At 40.0% G+C, this 7,149-nt stretch overlaps 1 long non-coding RNA gene across 1 annotated transcript in view; it reads left to right on the top strand.

Moving 5' to 3' along the window:
• Positions 1 to 7,149, top strand: part of LOC115064394 — a 22,689-nt gene that overhangs the window by 15,330 nt on the left and 210 nt on the right. Inside the window, exon 2 of the long non-coding RNA XR_003844216.1 lies at positions 6,796 to 6,829. This is a non-coding gene — a long non-coding RNA (uncharacterized LOC115064394). The remainder of the gene's footprint in view (positions 1 to 6,795; positions 6,830 to 7,149) is intronic.

Raw genomic sequence — 7,149 nt, 5'->3', positions numbered from 1 at the left:
CAGTTTCTGTATCCATTCCTCTATTGAGGGACATCTGGGTTCTTTCCAGCTTCTGGCTATTATAAATAAGGCTGCTATGAACATAGTGGAGCACGTGTCCTTATTACCAGTTAGAAGATCTTCTGGGTATATNCCCAGAAGAGGTATTGCTGGATCCTCCGGTAGTACTACGTCCACCGTGGTCCACTGGGGTGTGTCCTTCCTTGGTTCCTGTACCAAAGGCAGTTGACTGGAATTGTAAGTATACAGGATTCTTCTGTGACGTGACCTTTTGCCATAGCCATATTCTTAAGCAAGTTCATTTACATTGCTTTGCCCTAATTGTCTCATCGGTAAAATAAAGATACTAATAGCATCTTTCTATTTGAAGATCGGGATACTAGAGCACTAAGACATAAGTCACGTGTCACACTCTATCTGCAGTGTCATTCATTCTTAGTGGAGCAGTCACTGAATCTTGAGTTTTGTGCTGCTCACCTCCAGTGGATTTTATTATCTAACTTTAGATTACATTTTTAAGGCTTATTGTTTAGGTAAAGCATGGAAGTTAGTATAGTTCCTGTGGACAATTTTCTTACCTGTAAAGCGGGAATAAAAAATGTGACCGTGTAAGTTAGGTTATGATTGTTAAATGCTAAGTGATTTACACTACTATCACTTTTGCTAGTATTACTCTTGTTATTATTAACCATTTGTTTTGTGCGGAGAGGAGAGAGAGAGACTACATCAATGCAGGATCCTGCTGCATTGGAAACAACAGCACAAACATAGTGAGTCCTCTAATGTCATGTAAACATCAGAGCAATTTGCTTTTTACATTTGCAAGCACACTTACTACCAATGGGTTGAAATAACAGTAGAATCAGAGTGATGGACCTTTTCTATAAAATAACACTATACGTCAAAATTCAGAAGAGTCTTAATGTTGACAAAAGTAAAAGTTGAATGTCTTTAACTTTAAAAAATGATGCTTTAAAATTTTTACCTATATGTAGTTTGCATTAATAGTGGAAAGAAAGAGGGAAAACAGTTAAAAATCAGGCTTTCTTGCAAACCTTGCTGGTCTTTGTAAGGCATGATGTAATTACCTTCATTAGCCCTTGCATAATGTCTGTGTGAGTTAGAGGAAGCATTATGTTGTGTGTCAGAAACACACAGAGCTCTTACCTTCTAGCTTAAAATTGCTTTTCTACTCAGGCAGCTGTAGCTCGTGGAGCACTTCCGGAGCTCTGTCCTCTCCCCGGCTCTCTAGAACCTGGGACTATAAAAGGCTATGTTTTAAGAGTAGCCACTGGTTCTTTTGTTGTTGTTACTATTTATTTATTTATTTATTTATTTATTTATTTATTTATTTCTTCAAGGAACAATACACGGGTCTCCAATTAGTTGCAGGTGCAAATATTATGCATTCAATTAATTGTCTTCAAATGGTTAATTATGGGCAGAATTGGCTAATTTGGGGTGCAATTAACTACTTGCCACTTATTCTGAGAATGCCCATGGACGGCTGTGTCTGCAATTAATTTACAAGAGCCATTACAGTGAAAACCGTGTACTATACATCCAAGAATGGAGTGGGAGAATTTTTTAGAAGCAGAATTTCACTTCGGGTTAATTGCATTGACTCTTCCCTTTGGCTTTTCTATGCGGCTTGACTGTAAATGGGCCCATCTGAGCCACAACTGTGGGTGATGCAGACGTGCTGGGTCCTGAGAGTGTCGAGAGTGGATGAGGCCAATGTAGTCTTAACAAAGTTGCAAGGTCTCTATCAGTTCTTGCTTCTATAGTTTAACTCTTTGCTAACATCTATTTCTGTACATTTTCTGGCACAGGAGTGTTGGTGGAAATGAGAATATTTGAATATCCCATGATAGGTTTACTATCTCCATAAAACCACCAATTATTAAGGTTGGAGATGCTCATTCCTCACCCAGAATCCCTGTGAAAAGCCAGGCATGGTCGAACAGACTTGTAATAGCGAGTATCTGATTAGCAGCTACTTTAGGTTTGCTGGCCAGCCAACCTAGGCAAACCAGAAAGGGTCATATCAGTGAAAGACTTTGTCTTAAAATCAAAATGGAAGGCACCTAAGGAATAGTACCAGAGCTTATTTCTGGACATACCTTCAACACACACACACAACACACACATAAACATATACACATATACACTCAAACACACACACACACACAAACACACACACTCAAACACATGCACAAGCACACACATCCCAACACATAGAGACATTCGAATGTATATACACACTAATACATACATTCACTTTCACACATACATAATACTCACACATGAACAAATATACCCAAACATATACCTCAACACATTTATGCACACACACCACAGTATACACATAAAACACACAAATATATACATATTCCAACATATACATACAATCACAACACACTAACAGCCTTTCATACATATACAGACATCCCAACACATACATGTAAGTACACACACAACTCAACTCACACATACATCAACACCTTCACATACACACATAACAATGCACACATGTGTAGATACCCCAAAATACACACTACAACATATACACCAAAGCACAAATATCAACACATTCACACACACATACAACACACACACAGAAACAAGCACATGAATATATACACATCAACACATACTCCCCAATATACACACACAGTTCCTACTTACAATATTGTTAGTTAAACAGGTCCTAGGAACAATTGTGTGGGGCAGTGTTACCAACTTGGAAGAACCTAAAATCACTTGGAAGATAAGTCAGTGGATATTCCAGAGGGAAATTGCTTTTGTTGTATAATCAGGGTGGGAAGGCTGCCCACTGTGGGTGGTACCATTCCCTGTGGAATCCTGGACTGTATAAGTTGAGACAGGGAGCTGAGCATATACAAGCATTTACCTCTTTCCATTCCTGATGGTGGATACCATGTGACTGCTATATTTCATAAGATGCCCTTTCCCATAGAGTCTAAGATGCTTGTGTATCTGCATGTGAAGTCACAGTAGCTGAGGACTACTTGTCATTGAAAAGATATCTCGGACCTGTGCACAGGCTTCTGGCAAGAAGGTGAGGACATTTGTGTGTGTGTGTGTGTGTGTGTGTGTGTGTGTGTGTGTGTGTGTGTGTGATTCTGCAGGCTGAATGGAGTCATTGGAAAGAATAAATCTAATGCTATCAGAGAATTAAGACAATTTTTTTCTCTTCAAACTCAATGTAAGTCACCTTTTGATGAATAATGTTGGTTGTCAACATGACCTAGGAAAGACAAATCATGAGTGTCTCTGTGAAGGATTTTTCTCAATTAGCTTAATTTAGGCAGGAAGACCCACCCTAACTGTGGGTGACACTATTCTACTTGCTGGATTAGCAAAAGGTAAAATGAGCAGAGCACCAGCATTTGTCTCTGAGTCTTGAGTTCAAATTCAATGTGGAGAGCTTCTTTACACTTCTACAGACGTACCGTTCTCACCGCGATATGACATGTACACCACAGACTGAAAGCCCTTCCTCTCTTGAGCTGATCCTTTCAGGGATTGTTCATAGACACGAGAAGAGCAACTAACTCCAAGTCTTGCCAGAGGAAATTTAAGTCTTGATTTCTATAAGGTCTCTGATACTCAGAGTAGGGAAAGGCTGGGCTCTGCAGATGGTCATATCTCACCAAGAGTATCCTTCACTGGAGTAGGATGAGGCTTTGTGATGCTATAGGCACACAAGCCAGAACATCACACGATATAGCTTTCTGCTCAGTCAGAGAGGCAGGCAGCACAGAAATAGCTGGTTTCCTTCTTTTCCAGTCCTCTAGGATTTGAAAATATTTTTTGGAAATGAGATCCTCGAAGAGATAAAGGAAGAAAATATTCCTGTTGATATTTATGTATGGGTTATACGTCAGGTTAGTCTCTTTAAACTCATTTAAAAAAAAAAAAGATTTATTTATTTTATTTACATGAGTACACTGTAGCTATCTTCAGACACACCAGAAGAGGGCATCAGATCCCATTACAGATGGTTGTGAGCCACCATGTGGTTGGTTGAACTCAGGTCCTCTGGAAGAGCAGTCAGTGCTCTTAACTGCTGAGCCATCTCTCCAGCCCCCTCTTTAAACTCTTTTAAAGAAATGATGAAAAGATATTTAAGACCTACTAGCCAGTGCCATATGCAGCTTGCTGTGCAAAGGGATGGGGCATTCTCCTGAAGACATGACTGCAAATGACTCAAAAGACATTTGAGCCCTCATGGTGGCTCTGGATGGTGATTCACTACAGCCTTAAGTAAGGCTGCGTTCCTTATAATTCCAGTTGTGATCGTAGATGTAACTGTTCTTTACCCCATAAATGTGGTTGAATGTTATCTCCAAATAGGTGTGGGGTAGGAAAATATTACATTGTATCATTAAATTGTCTGACCAGGTGGTATGCATTCACAATTAATAACCAGTGACCAGAGACACTGCAGCTTTTTTGGTACTTCAGGAAGCAAGCTTCTGTAATCCAGCAGGCCAACAAAAGCCAACCTGCTCAAAATTCAACGAACTTCCCTGGAGTTGACCTCTTCCCTTCCCTTCCCTTCACTTCATTCTCCTTTCAATTTTAGGATTTGACCAAAAATGTTGCAGACGTTGCTCTCACTGATTGTGTCTTCCAACAAGTAGGGTCCAGAAGGCCTTGTCATGGTGCTGAGCTAAACCCCTCAAATTAGGTGAACCCTCTCAAATTAGCGCTGGTCTCTACCAAGCTTTGTCATCTCTTCTGGGTAACTTGCCCTTGATCAAAGTACACATCCATAGTATAATTAAAAATGGTCACTGCTTAAAAGATTTAAAAAGAAAAAAAAGCTAACAGAAGGCAAATAAATGTGCTTTTAAAAAGAAACAAGAAAAAAAATATTGATTCCTAGAAGAAAAGACTTGTCAAGGCAAAATTTTTTTGCAAGAACAAACCCTTCATTAGAAATCAAGCTAGATCTGATTCTGAGGGAGTTGCTGGATGTCTCCCTACATTTTCCATTGTCATATCATATACAGAACATATGGATAAAAGTGATTGTTTTCAGTCCCATTTACAACAAAAAAGAGCTAACCAAATGAGTAAAATCAAATGTAATTAGTTTTACCTAAATTGTAGGTTTTCAGAGCAATTAATAAAGCTGGAAGTTGAAAGCTGCTTGTTAAGCAAATCAAAGATCGAGGAATACATTTCCCTTATTGAAAGTCACTCCTATGTAAACCAACCTACACAAATCACTGTCGCATTTGAAATACAGCACGTGGGTAATTACAACGTTCATTGGAAGCACGGATCCAGGCAATTCATGAATTCTCTTGATGCCGAATATCTACATACACTCTTTCCTGCTGATTCCAGGTCAGACCCTAGGAGCAGGGAGAGGAGCAGTTACAGGTATGAGGATGTTGGAGTTGGGCCAACCTGAATGCACCTAAATGTAGGTTCCCGTAGGCACAAATACCACTATCAGGAATCTGTCCCCATATCGCGGAAGCAGAAGAAGGTAGGTGCTGATGTTGGGCTCATTCTTTCTCTTATCAAGTCCGGGACCACAGTTCAAGGCATGGTGCTAATCTCATTTAAGGTGGGTATTACCACATCAATTAAGCTAATCTAGAAAACTTCCCATAGATGTGCCCAGAGATTGTTGCCATGGTGATTCTAGATCCTGTCACGCTCAAAAAGTATACTAACCAACACAAGTAATAATCACACATGAGTGTGTGTTATTCACTTCTGAGGCATACTGAATCTAGGATATCTGTGGGTTCTATACTGTTACAGTCACATGATGTCATCAGGAGCCTGTCCTTGTGCCATGAGCCTGTTTAATTCCCCGTGTACAGCTGGGAGGCAAGAAGATCGACTCAAGTCCCCTTCCCTGTTCAGGATTGGCTTTGTCCCTCATGGGACGCCATTAGTCTTTTGAGATGAGAACGAACCAGAAACTCATAAAGTCCTTAAAATAAGGTGTCCTGCAAGAGGTACAGCTCTGTGAATCTTCAAAGGATTTGAAGAAACACTAATACACTCAGAGATTTCTGCAAGCTTGGGAGTTCAGTGATGAATTTCCCAATGCCCTTCTCAACTCCATCAACCCAGGAGAGAGTGGGGAGAGCCAACATTCTCAGACATCATCCTCAGCTCATTTTGTGTGGCATCAGGTTCTCAAACACTGTAACATCTTACTACATCTTACCCGTGCTGCTCTCAAACATAAGTGTCTGGAGAATAATATTATGCTTCCTAGGTAGAGAAGGACGTGGAGGTGTCATATGTAGTAGATACCATATAGATCATGTCAGCGTCTTCTCAATAGCAACTTTGTAGACCATCCAGCAAAAATTCTAAGAAAGGCAGGGGCCTAATTTGCATGTCTCAGTCCTTTTGGTTCTATCTCCAGGTTTCTGCCAGTCTATTGATCTAGGTATCAAGTGATTCAAGTATATATTACTTGTTAGGATATCAGAGGTGTCCTGGCAAAATGGAGGTGGCATGAGACCCTATTCAGAGAGGAGCAAAGATTTTTCCCTGGAATATTCTGGAATGGAGATTTTCACACATTTTATTTGGACTGTCTCAGTTATATGGGCATGACATGATGATGGGGCGATGTCTTTGCATAGCAGGCAGAGGAGTGTGGCCCTTGAAAGGGCTCATGTGAACTGTCATTTCAGGTCTTTTCTTTTCTTCTTTTCTTTTCTTTTCTTTTCTTTTCTTTTCTTTTCTTTTCTTTTCTTTTCTTTTCTGTCTTGTCTGTGAGGCCACTAGAAAATGGAGATGGATGAACACTTTATCATGTCTGGTAGGTATTTTAATGGTATATAATGTAGCAACTGCCAGTCATACACTTGCATGAGCCCTATCCTGGTTATTATATTACCTCAGGGAGTAAGGGAAGAACCCTTCAACCTTCTAATATAGAATTATTTCCTATAGTTTCTCCAAATAAACATTTTTCTTATCTATTTGGGGGTTGGGGGTACATGTTCTTGCTACATAGCTTTGGTTGGTTTTGAACTCACAGTCCACCTGCCTCAGTCTCCTAAATACTAGGATTGCAAACAAGTACCACAATAACAACATTCCTCTCCTCTCCTCTCCTCTCCTCTCCTCTCCTCTCNT

This window comes from Mus pahari, chromosome 7, assembly GCF_900095145.1.
Source record: "Mus pahari chromosome 7, PAHARI_EIJ_v1.1, whole genome shotgun sequence".
Lineage (NCBI taxonomy): Eukaryota > Metazoa > Chordata > Mammalia > Rodentia > Muridae > Mus > Mus pahari.
Note: the sequence above shows the minus strand (reverse complement) of the source record. Positions and strands in the feature narration are given on the sequence as shown.